The 24470-nt window shown below is 34.4% G+C and overlaps 2 long non-coding RNA genes across 2 annotated transcripts; both read right to left on the bottom strand.

The window, feature by feature from the left end:
* Window positions 1-5345: 5345 nt before the first annotated feature.
* LOC145804554 (uncharacterized) lies at window positions 5346-6448 on the bottom strand. Its single transcript, XR_014346545.1, has 2 exons — window positions 6390-6448; window positions 5346-5622 (listed from the first exon to the last, which is right to left on the bottom strand). It is a non-coding gene; the product is annotated as an uncharacterized LOC145804554 (long non-coding RNA).
* A 5639-nt stretch (window positions 6449-12087) lies between these two features.
* LOC145804553 (uncharacterized) lies at window positions 12088-23065 on the bottom strand. Its single transcript, XR_014346544.1, has 7 exons — window positions 22932-23065; window positions 21795-21958; window positions 18779-18860; window positions 17624-17706; window positions 17450-17516; window positions 17103-17231; window positions 12088-12391 (listed from the first exon to the last, which is right to left on the bottom strand). It is a non-coding gene; the product is annotated as an uncharacterized LOC145804553 (long non-coding RNA).
* Between the last annotated feature and the right edge of the window lie 1405 nt (window positions 23066-24470).

The following is a 24470-nucleotide window of genomic DNA, read 5'->3' as shown; positions in this document are numbered from 1 at the left end:
TTCAGAAATAATTTGATTCAATTGATAATATAATAATTTATCAAAACAGTTTAATCATGAAACAACAATTTAATTTTTCCAACAGTTCAGGGTAGGGGAACATTTATAAAAATACGTAGCATGAAACTACTCACCTGAAACGCAATAATATAATCCTCGAATAGAGTGTAAAAGTCCAACTAGTGCCCTGAACGAAGTATATAAAAAAAAAAACTACACGTCACAACTAATTTAAAATACTACAAAATAGGAACTAAGTAACCTCAACTAAAGCGCACTAACACGGCTCAACCCAACTCACCGTTATTCTTAAATATTACCTAAGTTCATATTCTTCAAGGTCTAAAATCACCCAAGACATAGATTCCAATCGAAACTTAACTAAAAATAACTTTAAGATGAAACAGTGTTTTAAACAAGTTTTCCCAATCTATTCGCTAACTTTGAAAATTACAAAACCCACTCCACGCTATTCGAAAAATTCCAATAACCTCCAGATATAATATAATATATCCTAAGTTTCAAACCCAATTGGTTTCACTTGATTTGCTTATCAAAATAATTTTCTACAATTTATTATATCCAAACAGGTTGTTTTCTGCAGCACTTTAAAGAAATTGACTGTTCTCTTAATATACACGAACAATCAATGCAAGGCCAAAAACGTACGAAACTAGACTCGTAACCGGTTCTAATGACTCTAATTTGATAATTTTTGGATTTATACCCAAAGAGAACAACACTCCCGAATTTACTGTTTCGGACTGGTTTCCTGGACAGATTTGAATACCTCAATTTATATGGATTTCGACTCCCAAAAATTATGAAAAAAATCAGATATGCAATTCAATATGTAATTGATCTACTGTAAAAATTTCAGTTCAAAATTCCTCCGTTTGATATGATTCCTCAAAATTTAAAGTTTATGTTTTTAGGATCAAGAATTTCCATCCACCATTGCAACCCAAAACTTCCCAGCAACCCATTTACACAAGAAAATTCATTATTAAATACTAATACCTCTCTCTTTAACTCCTTCACAGCATAACCAAACCACCAATTAAATATAAAGAAATAATAAAACACACACCTGCATACCCAACAATTTCTTTGCCACAGATGACCACTCTTACGCACAAACCAACCGAGATACCCATGTGATATATTTGACTACCCAATTAACTCTATTGTTACATTAGTATAAGTATGTATGTAGGTATATCTATATAGAATAATCCCAAAACAAACCAGCCACACAACCCTCACAACGGCACAAGGAATTAAATAAAGAGAATAAGAACAAAAAGGAAGATAGTGAGGAAGATTACCTTGCTAAAGACACCACCAAACTGAAACAAGCTGTCTCTTTCCCTCTCCCTTTTCTCTATAACTCACGGCTGCTACTAGGGTAGTTAAGAAAAGGATTGATATCTCACCATTAGGGTTTTATCCACCTATAATAAATTTTCAAAATGACCCCTTACTAACTAGTTTATTATTATTATTATCATTGTTATTATCATTAAGATTATTATCAATAGTCTTAAAAATTGTGGACTTCCATAAAAAAAATTATTTATAGTTTAAAAATTAATTAAAGATCCCCCAAATATTTAATTTGCACTTTAGGATTTACCATCAAAATATTTGAAATTGTAAAATTATTATTATTATTTAATTATTTACTTTTTTTTTTTTTTTTTTTATATTCGGGTTCTCACATTCTCCCCCACTTAAAAAAAGTTTCGTCCTCGAAACTAACCTGAGTAAATCATGAGAATAGATGTGGGTACTTCTCGCGCATCTCGTCCTCGCATTCCCAAGTCGCCTCTTCAACTAGATGATTACGCCACAGTACCTTAACCAATTTAATGACTTTTGTACGCAACCTTTTCTCTTTCGAATCCAAAATCTGAACAGGTATCTCCTCGTACGAAAAATCTTCTCTAATCTGAAGCGGCTCATAATCTATCACATGCGACGGACTGTGCACATATTTCCTCAGCATAGACACGTGAAACACATTATGCACTCCTGCCAACCTAGGGGGTAGAGCAACACGATACGCAACCTCACCAACCTTCTCCAATACCTCAAATGGACCAATGTATCTAGGACTCAACTTTCCTTTCTTTCCAAACCTGATCACTCCTTTCCATGGTGATACTTTCAAGAATACCATATCCCCCTCATGAAACTCTAAGTCTCTCCTACGATGATCAGCATAACTTTTTTGTCTACTCTGGGCAGTCAATAATCTCTCTCTGATGGTGATAATTTTTTGTGTAGCATCCTCCACCAAATCAGGTCCCAACATTTGCCTTTCACCAACCTCATACCAACACAAAGGAGACCTACACTTCCTTCCATACAAAGCCTCATAAGGGGCTACTCCCAAACTAGAATGACAACTATTATTATGTGCAAACTCCATAAGCGGCAAATAATCATCCCAATTACCTCTCCACTCCAAAGCATAAGCCCTCAACATATCCTCAAGGGTTTGAATAGTCCTCTTTGATTGCCCATCTGTCTGAGGGTGAAATTTAACCGAGTACCTATAGCTGACTGTAACGCACCCCAAAACTTAGACACAAACGAGGGTACCAATCTGACACTATTGACACTGGTGCACCATGCAATCTAATAATCTCCTTCACATACAACTGTGCAAATCAAGCTAGAGAATAGGTCATCCGTACTGCAATAAAATGTGCTGACTTGGTTAATCTATCAACATCTACCCAAACTGCATCGTGATTACTACTAGTACGAGGTAATCTGCACACGAAGTTCATGGTAACATGATCCCACTTCCACTCTAGTATAGTTAAGGTTTGTAGTTTCTCCGCAGGTTTCTAATGTTCTACTTTAACCTGTTCACACACCAAATACTGAGCCACAAATTTTGCAATATCTCCCTTCATACCATTCCACCAAAAGTGTTCATAAAGATCCCGATACATCTTAGTACTTCCAAGATGAATGCTATAACTATAACTAGAACTATGTGCCTCCATCATAATCTCCTTCCGCAAATCACCACTAGCAGGAACACAAATTCGGCTATGGAATCTAAGTAACCCATCATCACTAACCACAAAGTCTACATGCTTACCCTCTGTCATCTCTCTTTTAATACGCTCACACTGGGGGTCAATCTCCTGAGCTAAATGAATCCGTTCTCTCAAGGTCAGCTGAACTTTCAATTGACTACAATAAGCCCTATCACCAGGCGTAACAACCCCAAGCCTCAAACGTCTCATGTCTTCCACCAAACAACTCTCAATAGACAAAGCAGCTACATTTCCAACTATAACCTTCCTACTCAAGGCATCTGCAACCACATTTGCCTTCCCCGGATGACATAATATATTCACATCGTAATCTTTTAACAACTCATGCCATATATATATATATATATATTTTTTTTTTTTTGCCTCAAATTTAATTCCTTCTGTGTGAAAATATACTTCAAACTCTTATGATCAATGTAAATCTCACATGACTCTCCATACAAATAATGTCGCCAGATCTTAAGAGCGAAAATCACTATTGCTAACTCCAAGTCGTGCGTAGGATAATTTCTCTCATGTACTTTCAACTTTCATGACGCATAAGCAATCACCTTCCTATGCTGTATGAGCACACATCCTAAACCCTATCATGAAACATCACTATAAATCACAAAACCACCACCATCAATAGATAAGGCAAGGATTGGAGTTGATGTTAACCTCTGTTTAAGCTCTTTGAAGTTACACTCACAATCATCATTCCACTCAAACTTTACCCCTTTCCTAGTGAGATTGGTAAGTAGCAAGCAATACAAAAGAATCCTTCCACAAACTGTTTGTAATATCCAGCAAACCCTAGAAAGCTACGTACCTCTATCACAGAAGTAGGTCGTGGCCAATCAACGATTTTCTACCACCTTTGTGCTATCCACAAATACCCCATCTTTACTTACCACATGACCCAAAATTGATACAATGCTCAACCAAAATTCACACTTCTTAAATTTTGCATACAGTCTCTTCTCCCTAAGGATCTGCAGTACTACCCTCAAATGCTGCTCATGCTCCTCCTTACTCCTCGAATAAATTAGGATGTCATCAATAATCACTACCACAAATTTATGCAGTTGGGTCTTAAATACTCTATTCATTAAATCCATGAATGCGGCGGTACATTTGTGAGACCAAAAGGCATCACCAAGAACTCATAATGCCCATAACGGAATCTAAAAGCTGTCTTAGGAACATCCTCATCCTTTACTTTCAACTGGTGATAGCCTAACCTCAAGTCAATCTTAGAGAATACTTGAACTCCCTACAATTGGTCAAATAGGTCAACAATACGTGGCAAAGGATACATATTCTTCGCTGTGACTTTGTTCGGTTCTCAATTATCAATACACAACCTCATAGACCCATCATTCTTCTTCACAAACAACACATGTGCTCCCCAAGTTGAAACACTAGGCTTAATAAAACATTTCTCTAACAACTTCTATAACTAAGTTTGAAACTCCCTCAACTCCAATGGTGCCATTATATAGGGGACTTTAGAAATAAGTGTTGTGTTGGGACCAAGTTAATGAAAAATTCTACCTCGCGATCTAGAGGAAGTCCAGGTAGATCCTTTGGAAAAACATCAACACAATCACTCACTACAGGCAACTCCTCTAACTTCTATTCCGACAGTTCAATACTCACCACACAAGCTAAATAATCATTACACCCTTTACTTAACATTCGATTAGCCTAAAAGGAAGAAGTAAAACAGATAGAAGACCCTTTCCTATCCCCCTGGAAGAAAAACTCAAGTTGTCCCAGCATAGCAAAAACTACTCCCATTCTAAAACAATCAATAGAAGCATGATGCTTCGTCAACAAATCCATCTCCAAAATCACATCAAAATCCTTCATCTCTAAAGAAATCAAATCCACTAGAAAAATCCTACCATCCATCTTTATCTGACAAGATCTACAGACATCTCCCAATATTACTATTTCTCCAAATGGATTACACACAATAATACAAACATCAAAGGCTCTTAAAGAATAGACAATCCGTGTAAATATCTAGGTGTCAACTATTAACCATCAAAACGAAATCAAGAACGATTCAACACAAGTTTAAATAAAACTAACTTAACCAAACACTACTAAGTACTATAGGGACTCGGACCTCGTCTAAATGATGAAATGTAAGGTATGTAACTTGATAAATCTATAGCTCTGATACCACAATTGTCACACCCCAAATCCGGGCATGACCGGCCGTGGCCCACAGGGACTTAGCCCAAGGCACACGTAAGCCTAAACACGAATCCAATCACATTGAACAACTGAACAATAGTCCAATAATAAATAACCAAAACTCAATCCAGACACATGTCACAATTATAAACGGCAAAATCAACCGTAATCAAAAACCATCCAAACTTAGGGGATATAAACAACCCACATATCAAAAATAATCCTAAATGAACTTCGATAAGAATAAATATAAGTATGCACAAACTTGACATAACACTCTAAACTAAAGGAATGCCCTAGAGGTCCATGCAATTGAGTCCCCGCTACGCCATGAGTCCACTCTAAGTCCTTCTAACACCTGGAAATGGTAAACAACTAAGTCAGCTGATAGCTTAGTGAGTAGCAACATGGATAGTAAATACAGTTTTGAAAACAGGGTTCAATTCCAAAATAAGATATATATCACAGAAATTAGATTGGCATACAATTTGGTAAATACAATCTGTTTCAAAAAGAAGGTTCCACAATTCAACACCTAAAATACTCATGTCTCGCAAGAACATGATAAACGACATTTTTCACTTAAAACAGATTACAACATGAACATCAATAATTTTCTGGGTACCAATAAAAACAAATAATCTGCCACACAGTTCTCAAGGCTATAAGCCCCGTTGGATCCAAAATCGAACTAAGAGTCATCCTCAGGGTGGCACCTGGGCCTTTTCTCAAAGACGATCCGATTGAAGGTCACCTAGTTGTTTTTAAAGGTCTGTTCCTTACAATCGTTGAGCACTGGAGTCATCACGGCCCAACCCGGATCTGTTCCTTAGTGGCCAGAGTCACCACACACAGTGGAATAATTTCCCTGGACTAAATACACACATGGTCCCAATAATCAATACACATCAGTTTCGCAAAACATGGTAGTTCATCATTATAAACATGAGACCAAAACAAATAGTTTACAGTATGCCAAGTTCACACATGTTTCAGAAATAATTTGATTCAATTGATAATATAATAATTTATCAAAACAGTTTAATCATGAAACAACAATTTAATTTTTCCAACAGTTCAGGGTAGGGGAACATTTATAAAAATACGTAGCATGAAACTACTCACCTGAAACGCAATAATATAATCCTCGAATAGAGTGTAAAAGTCCAACTAGTGCCCTGAACGAAGTATATAAAAAAAAAAACTACACGTCACAACTAATTTAAAATACTACAAAATAGGAACTAAGTAACCTCAACTAAAGCGCACTAACACGGCTCAACCCAACTCACCGTTATTCTTAAATATTACCTAAGTTCATATTCTTCAAGGTCTAAAATCACCCAAGACATAGATTCCAATCGAAACTTAACTAAAAATAACTTTAAGATGAAACAGTGTTTTAAACAAGTTTTCCCAATCTATTCGCTAACTTTGAAAATTACAAAACCCACTCCACGCTATTCGAAAAATTCCAATAACCTCCAGATATAATATAATATATCCTAAGTTTCAAACCCAATTGGTTTCACTTGATTTGCTTATCAAAATAATTTTCTACAATTTATTATATCCAAACAGGTTGTTTTCTGCAGCACTTTAAAGAAATTGACTGTTCTCTTAATATACACGAACAATCAATGCAAGGCCAAAAACGTACGAAACTAGACTCGTAACCGGTTCTAATGACTCTAATTTGATAATTTTTGGATTTATACCCAAAGAGAACAACACTCCCGAATTTACTGTTTCGGACTGGTTTCCTGGACAGATTTGAATACCTCAATTTATATGGATTTCGACTCCCAAAAATTATGAAAAAAATCAGATATGCAATTCAATATGTAATTGATCTACTGTAAAAATTTCAGTTCAAAATTCCTCCGTTTGATATGATTCCTCAAAATTTAAAGTTTATGTTTTTAGGATCAAGAATTTCCATCCACCATTGCAACCCAAAACTTCCCAGCAACCCATTTACACAAGAAAATTCATTATTAAATACTAATACCTCTCTCTTTAACTCCTTCACAGCATAACCAAACCACCAATTAAATATAAAGAAATAATAAAACACACACCTGCATACCCAACAATTTCTTTGCCACAGATGACCACTCTTACGCACAAACCAACCGAGATACACATGTGATATATTTGACTACCCAATTAACTCTATTGTTACATTAGTATAAGTATGTATGTAGGTATATCTATATAGAATAATCCCAAAACAAACCAGCCACACAACCCTCACAACGGCACAAGGAATTAAATAAAGAGAATAAGAACAAAAAGGAAGATAGTGAGGAAGATTACCTTGCTAAAGACACCACCAAACTGAAACAAGCTGTCTCTTTCCCTCTCCCTTTTCTCTATAACTCACGGCTGCTACTAGGGTAGTTAAGAAAAGGATTGATATCTCACCATTAGGGTTTTATCCACCTATAATAAATTTTCAAAATGACCCCTTACTAACTAGTTTATTATTATTATTATCATTGTTATTATCATTAAGATTATTATCAATAGTCTTAAAAATTGTGGACTTCCATAAAAAAAATTATTTATAGTTTAAAAATTAATTAAAGATCCCCCAAATATTTAATTTGCACTTTAGGATTTACCATCAAAATATTTGAAATTGTAAAATTATTATTATTATTTAATTATTTACTTTTTTTTTTTTTTTTTTATATTCGGGTTCTCACATCCACAGACAGCTTCTGCATATATAATCAAGGAGTGTCAGATTTTTGATCAATTTGCAATCAATTTTTTGTTGGTAAAGGTTAAGAGATTCGGATTAGAGAGATGATCAAAACTGGTGCTGTTTCGCGGCGAAAGAGATCGTCGGAGATGATCGGAGAAAGCTTCGACGACGACGACGTATCGCCTTCCGATTCTCTGGTGCTGTTTCGTGGCGGAAGAGATCGTCAGAGATGATCGGAGAAAGCTTCGACGACGACGACGTATCGCCTTCCAATTCTCATGAAGTTCATGTTCTTGCCGTTGATGATAGCCTCGTCGATCGAAAAGTCATTGAATGATTGCTCAAAATCACCTCCTGCAAAGTTACAAATCAATTCTCTCTCTCTCTCTCTCTTTCCCCCCTCTCTCCCTTCTAAGAGGCGACAAAGGTATGTTTGGTGGAGTTGTTTGGTTATACATATTTTTTTAAACACAGATTTGAGTTTTGAATATATATATATATATTTGTTTGTATGAATGTTGTTGAACACATGTATTCTTTTCATTCAGATTTGTGATTGTTGATCGACTTTTAGAAGTTTTTCTTCTCAATTAGATACGTTGATTTGTTGATTAATTTGTTTTTTTTTTTTGATTTATTTTTGTTGTTTTTTTATCTAATTTCATTTGACAGAACCAGAGTAAAATTTTACTCTGGTTCTATTGTTCTGTTTTTTTATTCAGATAATGAGAGTAAAATTTTACTCTGATTTTATTGCTATGTTTTCTGTTTCAGATAATGAGAGTAAAATTTTACTCTGGTTCTATTGCTCTGTTTTTCGTTTGAGAGAATTAGAGTAAAATTTTACTCTGGTGTTAGAATGACAGTAAAATTTTACTGTCAAGAGGTGGTCATTGCCAAACACTTCAGCAACCACAAACACTGCTTTTGCTTTTTTACTTTTGTGCAGAGTAACATTTTACTTTTAGCTTCAGAGTCTAACATTTTACTCATTTTTCAGAGTAAAATTTTACTTTTGTGTAGAGTCTAACATTTTACGAGTTTTTGAATTGATCTGTTCATGCTCAGCTTGTTCAATGGATGATCTATTCAATTTCTCTCTCTTTCTCTCTCTCTAATAAGAATCTCACACAGAAATTTTACTCTGAATTAGAGTAAAATTTTACTCTGGTTAAAAACATGTTGATTTGCTTGAAAATATAAAATTTTTCTTTAAATCATAGTAAACTTTACTCTGAAATTTTACTTTGGTTAAAAATATGTTAATTTGCTTAACAATATAAAATTTTATTTTAAATCATAGTAAACTTTACTCTGATTCAGAATAAAATTTTACTCTGAATTAGAATAAAGTTTACTATGATTCAAAGTAAAACTTTACTCTGAAATTTTACTTTGGTTAAAAACATGTTGATTTGCTTAACAATATAAAATTTTACTTTAAATCATAATAAACTTTGCTCTGATTCAGAGTAAAATTTTACTCTGAATCAGAGTAAAGTTTACTGTGATTCAAAATAAAATTTTACTCTAAAATACACTGTGAAGATGGCTTAATAAGAGAGCTGATTGATATGCGGGTAATATAGTAAAAGAAACAAGTTTTAAAATATTAAGAAATTTTGAAAGTACTTATATAATTCTTGTTATTTTGAAAGACAAATTAGATAGTGAGGGGTCTATCACCAAATCCCCCTCACAAAAATTCTAATTTTTAGATGCTTCCAACTAAATTCCAAAATTTCTATCACTCTAAAAGTCATGCATTTCTTTTTCCACATAATTTAATTTTGTTTACAAAAATCCCTCTAAAGACTTTTCAACAATCCATTTTTTTCCACATAAAAGACTTTTTAGGGTCACAAAATATTCTTATTTGGCGCAATGAAAAAAATATAATAATAATAATAATAATAATAATAGTGTTGCTTGGTACAATATATTATAAATTAAAAGCTGATAATTTAAAAATAGAAGTCAAAAGAATGATGTCACCAAGTTTTTAAAAAATTACTTTTTAAACTTATTTAAGTTATTTTTACCTAATAAAAAAAACAGAAATTGAACCAAACATAAGCAAAAGCTGTACCAACAATATGTGCCTACAAAAATTATAAGCGACTTAGATAGGCTGCACCAAATAGGCAAAAAAGAAATTTACCCAAAGCATCTTCAGCAAAAAAAAAGAAAAAAAGAAAAAAAAAAACAACAACAGCAATAATAACAACAAAAATAAAACATTTACCAAACCTCATCAATTTATAACCATTCAAAGCTAATAGTCCAGTTTAATAATAGTGTAACAAAAGGATTATTAAAGACTTACGTAAGCATTATAGTAAACTTCTAAATTAATTTTACTGAAAAATCAAACTTATAAGAAAAACAAAAGGGCAAATTATATTGATAGTCCTTGTATTTTGATCCTTACGTCATTTTAGTCTCCGTAATTTTAATTGATTAGATTTTGACTATGAATTTATGATTTTGTCTCAATTTAGTCCAATTGATACAATTATTAGCATATTTTTAATAAAAAATGAACACATGAGTGGCATGTGTCATGATTTAAAGGGAAAATTTTTAAGTTTACTTAACTTAGTGAGTTAACATCAATTAATTCGGTGATAATATTTTGTCAAAAGCACTAACGGTATTATTAATTTGACCAAATTGATATAAAATCTAAAATTGAGCCAATTAAAAGTATAGGGACCAAAATGACACAACTGACAAAACATAAAAACTACCAGTGTAATTTATCCAAAACATAATTTTATAGTTATCCAATCAGAATTATTAAAGATTTACTTAAACAAGCTTATTATGAAATTTATTAATAAAATCAAGCTAGTGACATTGAAGAAAGACTTGCATGCCATATGTTCTAATACTTAAAGATTTATGACAAAAATTTTAATTTGTGAAGCTTCCAATTAAATTCCAATATATTTCCACTAATTTGTGGAGTGAAAGCTAGATCAATACAAACAATATTCGAGGACTAAACCATTCACTAGTATGTGAAGAAATTTCAAAGGACCAAGCGTTAGTTGAAAATTATAAGATTAATACAGTGACAAGAGGTTTCAATTTTTCTTTGGATTTCTTTTCAATTATTAATTTACGGCTAGTTTGAATTTTCTTAGGTTAGTCATCTAACTTGATAGAACAATTTGGGTTTGGGGGATCCGTTTTGGGATCGATCTTGATAATTCAAACTATTCACTTTTTAAGATTCACTACAAGAATTAACACTTTTGGCAACAAAAAAATTGGTCGCTAAAAGTCAATTTTTGGTCGGCAAAAGTTATCCGCGACCAATTTTTTTGGTCGCTACTTTGGTCGCCAATTGATGGTCGGCAAAAGTAATTCGCGACCAAAATTGTGGTTGGTCGGCAAAAGTTGGATTTCGCGACTAAATTTTTAGTCGCTAAATGTTTAATTACCGCGACTAATTTATTTTGTCGCCAAAATACTTTGGTCGCGAAAAGTAATATTTTCCCGACCAAAAAGTTTGGTCGCTAATCGTGACATTCTGCGACCAAAAAATTTGGTCGCCAATTGTGACATTCCGCGACCAAAATTTGTTTGGTCGCCAATTGTGACATTTTGCGACCAAAAAATTTGGTCGCCAATTGTGACATTCTGCGACCAATCTTTTTTTGGTCGCCAATTGTGACATTCTGCGACCAATATTTTTTTGGTCACCAATTGTGACATTTCGCGACTAATCAATTGGTCGCCAATTGTAACATTCTGCGACGAAAATTTGTTTGGTCGCCAATTGGAACATTTCGCGACCAAAAAATTATGGTCGCCAATTGTGACATTCTGCGACCAAAATTTTTTTGGTCACCAATTGTGACATTTTGCGACCAATCAATTGGTCGCCAAAACTATAAAAACAAAACCAAATTTTGGTCGCCAATACCCAACAAAATAAACCTGTAATTTATAATAATTCATCCAATTTATTCAATATAATCTGTAAAAATAAGAAATCATTCAAACCAACAAATAAATTGAATCATCAACATTCAACAAAATACATATATCAACAATTTCTGAACCTGTTTAATTAAAATCAGCAACTACTATAAATTTACATCCGCAAATAATTCGAAACTACATATTTCATCTAGCATAAAAATTAAACACATAACAAGTACTTGTTATTATGTTTTAAATTTTTATCCATGTACATCAACCCAAAAATATAACTAGTAGTCTACCAAATATTTTCTATACACACCCATCCAAAAATATAACTAGTAGTGTATCCAAAAATATAACTACTAGTCTACCCTAATATTTTCCATATACATCTATACAAAAATATATAATCCTTCCAAAAATACAAAAAGTGCCAATTTGTCCTGTACAATTTAGCTTTGTGCACGAGTTCATCCATCTGTACCAAAGAAAAAGAGAAATAATGTCAGTTAAAATTGGACAAATAATGAAAAATGTCCATGAAAAGCAAAGGTCACATTAGCAAATTAAAATGACTACCATTATCAAATTGTAAATAAAACAATAGCATTCTTATGTCTATAGAATAAATTGGATGAGCCACAATTCCAGATCCAATATGGTGCCACACAGCAGAAACCAAACATGGCAACTGAAATTGATCCATCTTGTCATAACAAAATATACTTGAGAGAATTATATTTCTCATCCGGCGCTCGAAAATCAAAATTGATTCTTGCACTTCTCATCAGAAGGCAAAGCTCGACAATTAAATGTCTCACAGGATCAAACTTGCTTGATCCCCCATGCAAAGATGTAATCTCTCTCGCTGGATGAATTACATTTTTTTTTGAGCTGGTTTTCCCTTAACAGAGATACAAGCAACTTTCATTACCAAATGCATTATTGTCCTAGAAGCAACTCAATCAATAACTAATCCTGTGGCAAGGAAGGATTTTCAACCATACAGAACAATAGCCCACACTTATTCAGGTTTGATGCTTGAGTGACAATAATTGCCAAGCATGCTGAAGTATTTCTTCTCTATTTCTATGTTACAACCATATCAATGAACTGCTGTGTTAGACTTCCTGCTTATGTAGAAACTTTGTTCTACCTTAGAATATAAATAAGAGAAAATATGAATGTCTTTACCAAACATTGCCTCAAATTATGGGACATCTTGATTCAAATCCATACCTGAAATGCATGCCAAAGTCCAAATATAAAATTGGTGGTCAACCTCAAACAACCCAGTCTGCTGCACTAGTTTAGAGTATTTAATCCACATAAGCTTAGTTTGAGAGCCCAAGACGAAGTGCACGATAAGCCCTAAAGAATGAGGAGAGGGGGTATTTCTATAGAAGGTAGGTGAGTAAACACCTGTCTTGCACTCATTGCAAAACAGTTCCAAGGCCCAATGTCAAGAACACTAAATGTTTATCTTCACATGCTACTAATGATATTCCACATCAACCAAGCACTCATTGCAAAACATTTTTTGGTCTATTATTTATAAATTATGATTGTTCAATTTAATATAATTATCTTCATAAATATAAAAAATCACCTGCCAATTGAAAAAAAAAAAGAAAAAAACCACCATCAAAGTTGCTACCCTATATGGAAAAATGCACACACTAGTGTAAAAGGAGAGATTGTGAAATGATCAACTTCTCATGATTGAAAATTTTGTAAAATAATCAACTGGTACATGACAACTGAATGAATAAAAAGTGTTGGAGCTAATTCAGATCTTTGATATCCATAAGACACTAAGTAAAAATTAGGAATTTTAGAACTTGCTAACAATTTCATGCTATTTTAAGGCAATTAGGTACGTTTATCATCGACTAGAGAAACAATTTCTTCACACATGACTGCAAATTTGGTACAACTGAGTTATGGTTGATGGGGAGGCCCCTACCAGAGTGTAATGCTGTTCGAGATAAGTCTGCCAAATGAAAATGGAGTCAGATTTTGTACTAGATTTGTACTAGACAGTTCATCCTCAGAGAGTATGTCTTGGTTTGATGACTAAGAAAATGATACATGAATATTTACCCCCCTTTCTTTTTACCTCCTACGTATGAACCATATGTATAAATATAGGACCTATCATATCTATAAAATAATAAGATCCACTATTATTTTTCAACGGATCATGCTAATGACAACTTCTGGTCTGTCTTTAAGGGGAGGTAATACCAAAATAGTTAGAATACTAAGCACTTTTTACATATTTTGATACATATTTAGCACGTATATCAATACTAATACTAATCATTGGGTGATCATTAGCATACATTTTTTTAAATATGGTGTGTACATGGTGTTTGTTGTGCCGATCCGCATAATAGGCAAAAAAATAAAAAAATTATCCAGTGATAAATCAAATCTAGGTCGAGATAACATGTGTAGCATATTATAGGAAATATTAGTGTGTAATAAGCAAGGAAGCTTGGAACTTCCATGCATCTTCTGGTGACTTTAAGTATTATGATTTTTTGATAGTATCTTCTGTTGGTAATGGTATTGGGGTCTGTAGGGGCCTGGGAAGGTTAGGTTTTGTGTGGGAAAGAGGCTTAGAGGAACGGTAGGGAAGTGGACATAGAGATGGCAGTTTGAATGGGGGAAACACTAAAAAAAATGTAACGCCCTCAAAAAAAGTAACAATAAACCCATCTAATAAGACTTATAAACTAACCACATTCTTTCATTCATTAGAGTTCCATTACATAAGTATTACATGTTAACCTCATAACAAAATTCCCTACGGGCTTACAGCTTTCCAAGTTAACACTTGGTTACAACAAAGAGTTCTAACTCGTTTACACATTAAGCCCTTGGCTTGAAATTACATGTAATACATCAAAAGTAAAACAACAAAACTATGCCCGCCACTAGCCTCCCAGCTATGTCCTTGGAGGTGGCATGCTTCCTGCACCTGAAAATGATATTCCCATATAGGGTGAGCCACAGCCCAGTAGAAATACACTAAACCAACCATGGATAATGACTAAAACATTAGCAATTGATAGTTGGTCAACACTGATTCAATCACATAAATTACATATTTATGTCAACGACTTACAAGTCCCAATTACTTTTCATTTTCCCTTTTTCAACAGATAAGCATGCTAGCTCTATCATCATTTCCACAGATATGTATAAAAACTATATCTCACATTCAGATAAGCATAAAAGCTATATCCACATTCTACAACAGATATGTATATCAACAATATCCACAGATAAGCATACAAGCTGTATCCACACTTCACAACAGATATGTATATCAACAATATCCACAGATAAGCATACAAGCTGTATCCACACTTCACAAAGATAAGCATATGAGCTCTATCTTCACTTCTCTAGACAAGCATATGAGCTCTGTCTACGGAGTACATCCCCTATCTCCTCCAAATACCTATCCGGTTTAGAGGTCCATCCCCTATCTTCCCCTAAACCGCGGAGTACATCCCCTATCTCCTCCTCTACACATAACGTATATAAACACATTGGTTCTATATACAATCACACAATACAAACAATTAATGTATTCTAGCAACTGTCAAGTTTCATAACACATTCCATTGATTAGTTTCAGTTTGCCTAATCAACATACATTGTCTACAACAATCACGACTATCCTCCACCGATAGCCCAAAGCAGTTATTTCTAAAACAGAAAATAAATGCACAAATGGATATTCAATCAACATTTCATTTCCTCATTTCTCATCAATTAATTATCCCAATTAATTAAACAATGTAATTAGGCCATTTTCCATAATTACCATTTCAACCCTTAGGTCCCATTTTCATCAATGATTCAACAATCATTCCATTTTTCTATGCCAAACATGCATTTAGGTTTATTATGAATAAAACCCCAACTTTTGTATAATTGCACAAAAGTCCCAAACTTTCACAAAATTACCAAACCAAGCCCAACATCTCAAAATACCAAAATTTAAAGACAAAACCCATAGAGAGGAGTAGGTTATCCCTACCTCAAATTCGGAGTCCCAAAGGAGAAGACGACAAAACCCAACGTGCTCCAAAACCCGAGATTTTCAGATTAAAATGAAGCCCTCGACGATCAACAACTTTTTTGTAAAGGCCAAAGGTGAGTAAATCACTCCTACTAGATCAAAACCTAGAGAGAAGGTAGTATCTAGAGTGAGAGGCTCAACAATGGTGATTTTGGAAAAGTAAGAGAGAGAAGAGAAAGCAAAAAGTGATTTAAAGAGTCACAAATTCGGGACTTTAACCCAGGTCTCCGCTCGAGCGTAAAACACCCCGCTCGAGCGGCCACTCACAGACTTACGCTCGAGCGGCCAACCTCCCGCTCGAGCGCAGAATGCACTCGCTCAGCACTTTTGCAGAACCAGGCCTCCGCTCGAGCTTTCAACCCTACGCTCGAGCTCACAACACTGCACAACAAGATACTGGATGGATGTATCCCCCGCTCGAGCGCCAACACCTCCGCTCGAGCGTATAGGCCAAAATCTGGGCAACTAGTTTTGGCTTCTAAACTCAACCAACCTGAAACAAGACCGCCCAACACATCCTATAACTCAAATATGTAGTAAAAAGGATGTAAACAAGATAATAATCAACTACCAACATCCACAGACACATGTTCGGATCACTATACAACAAGGGTAAACCCGGGATCGCTATAAAAAAAGTCTAACCTATCAACTAGATTGACTTTGGAGTCTTAGATCCCAGCACTGGGACAACCCTAAATGATGCTCTCTCTCTCTCTCTCTCTCTCTCTCTCTCTCTGTGTAATATTTTTTAATATGAGATAACTTTTTTGTGCCAAACAACCTACTATTGTGGAAATCATTACCCCATTTGATTTTGTTTTTCGAGCACTTGATGAGCACCCATTTGAATTCAGCAGCTAAATTTGAAAATTACATCATCACAGCAAAAATAGCTTCGAACAGTAGGCCAAACAGAACAACTTCAAAGCAGAACAGAAACAACTTCAGCAACACAAAACAACCAAACAGTCCATGTTCAACTAAATTTAATATGGTCAGCTGTATAACTATGGGCCAACACAATGAAAATAAATTAATTACTAGTTCTTTCATTTCAGCAAATAGTCATAGACATGCTCATACTCACTTATGCACGTGTCATGTTCTCGCATGTATAATAAATTGCTGCCGCAGCGGCACTCATAACTACCCCAGGTATTCTTGCATTTGCACTGCGGGCATTGGCAGGCTGACCTTTCTTTGCATTCGTCAATATCTGGAAGACAGAATGGTCAATAGAAAGAGACTGAAATCTACAGGGTATCAGCCTACAAACCTACTAAATGTTTAAAGACAGTATGCTTGAAAAGAGTCATCGCCTAATTTGATATAGCCATAGCAAAATAATGGGCCCAACAAGCCTTGTAAATCCCAGTCATCTTTGTAATGTTCCACGACATTAATCAGTAAAACCAAGAAGTGGAAATACATTACCTTCACAAGTGTGCACTCCATCACCCTCAAATCCTGGTGGACACTTGCAGCCTTTTGTATGGTTATCCTAAAAGTTCGTCAAGAACCGCTCAATAGTCTGTGGGCAGTTAAAAAGAACTGAGAAAGTGTCATAATAATCAACTCTAACAGATGAGTTGAGTTTGAACCACTTACAATGCAAGCAGAATAGGTCCTGCCTTCCTGGGTCTTCTTCCAACTGCCTCCATTATTTAATTCACACCTTAAAGCACCTGAAGCTGTTAAACCAAATATGCCAAAATATGATGTAAATATAAATTTCTGAATACTGTGTGTATAAGTTCAACAGCTTGTTCAAAGTGTAAGATGCCCGCTTGATCAGAGTTAACATCATCTTTCTAAGCTAATGGCACTTTGTGTGCGGCTGCAGGATATTAGTTAAACATGTCTATTGGAAGAGACCATTAGGTTGTGTTAGGATCATGGAATGGGTAAGAATTTGGAAAGGGAAAGGAAAAGGAAAAAGCGGGGGAAATGGAGAACAAATTTAGCTTATATTTCCATTCACATTTCCTTCACCTTCTTCCTTTCCCTTTCCAAATCCCTATTCAAATCCATAATCCAAACACAGCCTTAAGGTTCCAATACAATAAAGGAAGATGAACACCTAGTTACAATATTTCAAAGTAAGACTATGAATCATGCTGGAGACGGTATCTTATCTATTTTATACTTATTTTAGATATAAAAATAGAAAAACTACGCATTTAAAGAATTCGACCAAGTCCTTGTATCTTATGATTTCAATATCCTATGGGTACACCCCTGCAGCCAGCATACTATTTACTGGCTGTAAGTGTAAGTTGAGATTTCAATTTAATCAAAAAAGGAAAAAAAAAAAAAGAAGGTTGCCACAAAAATTTAAGAGTTACATTGTTATTAATGACATCACAACCACAATGAATCAAACTGATGTTACGAGATCTGTTTGTAACAGCACAATCACAAAAATCAGCAACTTAACAATCAAATCTATTTTGCTAGAAATTTTCAGCCAAATATTCTCTTGTTTCATCAAAAGTGAGAAGACATGAAAATCAAAATTCCTTAATGGAGTATCTTGTGAGATATCAGGCATGGTGATAATTTTTTTATGCTGATGGCACTGAAAAAAAAAAGGGTGAAACTAAAAAGGGGGCATTTTTACTTGATTTAACTAAAAAAAGGGGGAAACTACTGCCACAACTTTTCAAGAAATGATTTTCCTAGCTAGATTTGTTGGTCTATTGTCTCTTGAGCAATATACCAAAAGGAGCAAAACTTACACTCATAATTTGAATAAACACATACCTTCACAATGAGTATAACCATCACCAACAAAGTTTAAACCTTGCACAATAGGACATTCACACACTCTTCCGCGAAAAGTATCCTACAAGAAGTCTCTTAAAATCAGAGAAAAAAACTAGAAGAGATCCAACCATATTCAACTCTGAAATAAAGGCTGATGGACTTCCATTAATTTATTTTGCAGAAAATTTTAATGAGTTTCGATCATATGTAAGTCAACATTTTAAAAATAGAATGCATTACATAACCACGTGTGAGAAGCTTAAGCATGCATGTGGAACACTGTAAAATACCTAGTATGCAAAATTACCCAAAGGTAAAAGAAGCCAAGACTGCAAAAACTGCCCAATTAATAGATTTCAATGCAATTAGATAATGAGGCAGAAAAAAAATTAATGTGTAGTCTAGATTTTTTTTCTGTGTTTTGGTATATAACTAGTCAATAGTCTTTCTACACCAAGAGTGATCGATGGGGCGGCCCCTACCGCCTTGCAACCAAGTTTCTATTTTGTCTTGGGTACTTGATGTTCTTGCTATTTTAAGGCAATTAGGTACGTTTATCATCGACTAGAGAAACAATTTCTTCACACATGACTGCAAATTTGGTACAACTGAGTTATGGTTGATGGGGAGGCCCCTACCAGAGTGTAATGCTGTTCGAGCTAAGGCTGCCAAATGAAAATGGAGTCAGATTTTGTACTAGACAGTTCATCCTCAGAGAGTATGTCTTGGTTTGATGACTAAGAAAACGATACATGAATATTTACCCCCCTTTCTTTTTACCTCCTACGTACGAACCATATGTATAAATATAGGACCTATCATATCTATAAAATAATAAGATCCACTATTATTTTTCAACGGATCATGCTAATGACAACTTATGGTCTGTCTTTAAGGGGAGGTAATACCAAAATAGTTAGAATACTATGCACTTTTTACATATTTTGATACATATTTAGCACGTATATCAATCCTAATACTAATCATTGGGTGATCATTAGCATATATTTTTTTAAATATGGTGTGTACATGGTGTTTGTTGTGCCGATCTGCATAATAGGCAAAAAAAAAAATTATCCAGTGATAAATCAAATCTAGGTGGAGGTAACATGTGTAGCATATTATAGGAAATATTAGTGTGTAATAAGCAAGGAAGCTTGGAACTTCCATGCATCTTCTGGTGACTTTAAGTATTATGATTGCTGTAAGTCGAGATATGGACAAATAACAACACATCAACTGAGATCAGCCAATGTAACTTGGAAAAGCTGCAGTTAATTGCTGTAAGTCAAAAGGTCGTTTGGATCATAATCAAAGATAAATGCATTAACACATGGCATTTCACCACTTTAAGAAATGTGAAAAAGATGATCATTATGATGATTTGATGATGATGATGATGATGACGATGACGACAAAAATGAAAGGAGAAATGAGGGAACAGGATGCTAAACAAACATGGGTTATGGCTGTGAGAAAGGAAGACAACAGATGAGAGCACTTCAATTAGAGTTGACTGTATAATTTGTTTTATGACCATTATACCAATTAGTGTGAATTCAATTAATATAGAGCTAACTAGGAGGAGAGAGCAAATTGAATGGAGGCAGTAAGAAGCTGTCAGTTATGCTGTTTAACCCAGAGCCTCCCATCAAACCATCAATAAAATCGTTTGGCCTCCAACTCAATCAACCTTGTTGCTAGATCTTATATATTTCAATTCTCCAGTCTGAAACTAGGGAAAGTGGGGCCGGTTTAAGTTGGGAAAACCACCTGTAATATTGCTCATACTCTGAACCTAGTCTAAAGCCCTTCAATAAATGGATCACCGCGGCCAAAACCCATACGGGAAAGGCTACCATGTGCACCCCAGAAAGGGTGCATATGGTATGCGCCTGATGTAAAAAGTGCAACTTTTATCATAAAATGTATAACTTTTATCACAAAAAGTATAACTTTTTTCTCCACAAAAATTGTAACTTTTTGCTTCTCACAAAAAGTAGAACTTAAATCACAAAAACATAACTTTAACTTTTAGGGTGCACATCATAACTTCACCATTTATAGCTTTCATTACAAAAATCATAACTTCCATCACAAAAATTCATGACTTCTATCACAAAATCGTAATTTTTCTTACAATGTGCAAGTGCACATTGTAGCATTTCCTGCCTACTTAGAAATGAGTTGGAATGGGCTTAATCAAACAAACCCATTTATAACATGAAAAAGAAACCCAACCAAACTCAAACCCTTAAAATCACTGTCTGATCAAAACAACCATTAAAATCAATGGAAGATTCCACAGGCCAGGTCAATAAATTGCGAACTCTATCCGTTACATTAGTGTGTCAGATCTCAATGCTCAATACTTTTTTAGCAATGTAACATAAATCATGGCCTAGGTAAGTACAAACTACAAAGGATGAACTAGTCACAATGAAATGAGCTAATGCTAAGTAAGAAGGCCAGTGGAGCACGAAAAGTCTGCCCAGGGTTTTCAAGATGAAGCATTGTTTAGCAATTACAGTTTAAAGAACAATTACGAAGAATAATCTCCACATCTGATGATAAAACACAACAGTCAACAATTTATGTATCTAGTGATTGGTAGGTTGAGCAAGCTATTGATGGGAGAGCCACTTTAGCATGATTCTCTAACCAGAAGGAACCTCTCACATTAATGATCAACTTGAAGGAGACAAAGATGTTAAGGCAGTGCTTTGTTTTTTTTTTTTTTTTTCCGTTACCATATTACTAAATGCAGTGATATTCAAAAGCAAGATTTTGAGTAACAAAATAGAATTACAGAGAAATCAATAATTCCTAACAAGAATGCAAACAAACCGTATCACAGCATGAAAATGATTACTTTTTAGTGAGCAAAAATACTCATTTGTTGGATATATTTCTATGTGGATCATTCTATCAAAATACAGCCATAAGCATGCATACATAGTACATAAAAAATATTCAATCAAAGATATCATCCAAACTTTTCAAAAAAAATTACCCAAAAGCATCTTGAGCAAGAAGAAGCCCATAAGCAGCAATTGCTGCAACCAACTTTTCCTGATATTTCCCAACTGACTTATCAATGCATCGATTCAGAACACAACATCCATGCTGATGAGTTGCAATATCAACACAGAACTTTGCAGCAGCATCAAATATAAACTGCCAAAGATTAAAAAACAGAGAAGACAAAGCAGGTAATGAGAATCAAATTAAAGGAATAATTACGTAATCACAGTACAGACTAAAATTAAACCATTTAGGAATGAAGACATATCTGGTCGAAGGCTTTCCACAGGCTCACGCAAATTACAGTTTAAAGGTTAGAGCATGTGAAAGAAACCATGTTGTTAACACAAATTACCTAGAATGAAATATTCTGTTTTGCTGGATTACTATCAAACTTATATGTTCTCAATTAATATTCCAACTCAGACATAGTAATCCAGTTTATACCACACAACTTTGGCACTGGGGGGCAATTCAATAATAAAAATTAAAAAATTAAAAAAGACAGCAGTCCTTACCTGAAAAATCTTGAGAGTAACAGAAAAAATGGTTGTATGAGTAGAGACGACAACAGAATGAGTCAATTGTTTCATCCTCCAGCCCTTGGGATATGTTTGAGCCTTACATAACCAGGTGCAAGTTTATTTTATCCTCATTTATTTGCCTGATATTAATTATATATGTTTGTCTCCATATTAGGTACAGAACAATACTTATTTCATTATCTCATCCAATCCCACCCCATGCCAATGCATCATTTTGGGGAAATATTTAAACCTAAATTGGTATTGGATTGGAACAAAAGGGGAAAACCAGCGGGTTTGGCCTGTATTGTTCCAAATCTCTACATTGCCATTACTGAATATAACTAACTATATGCTATAGACGAGATGCAATATCTAAGAGTTCATGCTTCGGTCAAGCATCATTATCCATTCAAGCATCAGATTGCAAATACATTCAAGTTCTTCTCTGATTTTCTTTAATTTTCTTTAATTTTCTTCAAATAGTGAGCAAAATGAAGAAAATAATTAGCCCCAAATCGAAGGAGACATAGAGAGGAAGACAGAGACACACACCCACACACACAGAGAGAAAGAGAGAGAGGGTGAAATAAAGGACATACCTACCCGAGACAAAGCGATGGTAGTGCTAACCCTTACGGTGTGCTCGTCTAACCCTTGCGGTGATGCTCCAGTAACAGAGAGGAGGGCAGCGTGAGGCGTGAGAGAGAAGAGACACAGAGGCGTGAGGCGTGAGAGAAGAGAAAGGGGGAGGTGATCACCATGTAGATCCAAGAGAGACTCCGAATGATTGATTCAATGTGCCTAGGGTTCGAATCGAACGCAAAGACACGAGAGAGAGAGTGGTTCGGTGTTGTTTGTTCGCTTGTCTCGCACCTATTTCAAAGAGAGATGAAAGAGGAGAAAATGAGAAAGTGTGACCAAAATACCCGCCCCACGTTTCAAAATTCCCTCCCAAATTTTTGGCGACCAAAATATCAGATTAGTCGCAGAAAATGTACCCTTTGCCGACAAATTTTTTTAGTTGCCAAATCTCAATCAACGGCGACTAAAATATTAGTCGCTAAAAGTACTAATTTGGCGACTAATTTTTTTTGGTTGCTGAAAATAAGTTTTTGGCGACCAAAATTTTGGTCGCCAAAAAAAATGTGACCTTTCGCGACCAAATTTATAGTTGGTCGGCAAAAGCATACCACTTTCTACGACCAACTTATTTTTTGGTCGCCAAAATATATTCTTTTGCGACCAATAATATTTGGTCGCCAAAAATAATGATCATTCGTGACTAATTAATATTTGGTCGCTAAATGCCATTTTTTTGCAACCAAAATTTTTTTGGTCGGCAAAAGTGGTCGCCAAATGTGTAAATCCTTGTAGTGATTCATTGAACAGAAAATTCATATAAAATATTAAGGTGATTGTAAATCAATAATTATATGTTTGAATAACATTTATATTACAAAAAAAGTAGATGTTATTCTTGAATATATATTTATCGTTCATTTTTTTTTTAAAACAAATGTGATTAAAACATATAGTTACCGATATTCAATGATCTTGATTTTTTACATTAATATTCTACTTAACAAATTCTAAAAAGTGAACAGTTTAGATTACTGAGGTTGACTCCAAAATGAGCTTACTAAGCCTAATTATATATTCTCTTAAGTTGAATGACCAACTTGAGAGAATCCAATCCAATTAATTTATTTATTATATTGATTGAGAAGGGAGGGTTTGCACCAATGAAACATCTTATAAGAAACTTCCTTCTTAAATTCTCTCATTACTCATCTGTCCGTCCCTTTCTTCAATAATGATGTACAATATTTTGAAAGATTTTCACAAAGAATAATGTTATATATATATATATATATTTATATAATTTTTGTAGAAAGAATTCATACGAAATGATGATGTCATTTTGTAGTCCTTTTGCTTCAAGCAAAAACACCTAATGGTGGTTTACAATTAGAAAAAAATATCATATTATATTATTTTTTAGTTTTATCTATAAAAATTAAGTTTTTATATCATTTTTGTTTTTAATAATATAGTTAAAGCTTATATAGTTTATTATTTTTTTGTCTGAAGAAGGCCCAATCTGTTAAGAAATCTGATCCAAAGTATCATTTTGCCAA

Source organism: Camellia sinensis, chromosome 12 (genome assembly GCF_055761805.1).
Source record: "Camellia sinensis isolate YWXY chromosome 12, ASM5576180v1, whole genome shotgun sequence".
Taxonomy (NCBI): domain Eukaryota; kingdom Viridiplantae; phylum Streptophyta; class Magnoliopsida; order Ericales; family Theaceae; genus Camellia; species Camellia sinensis.
This window is presented reverse-complemented; position numbering and strand designations above follow the sequence as displayed.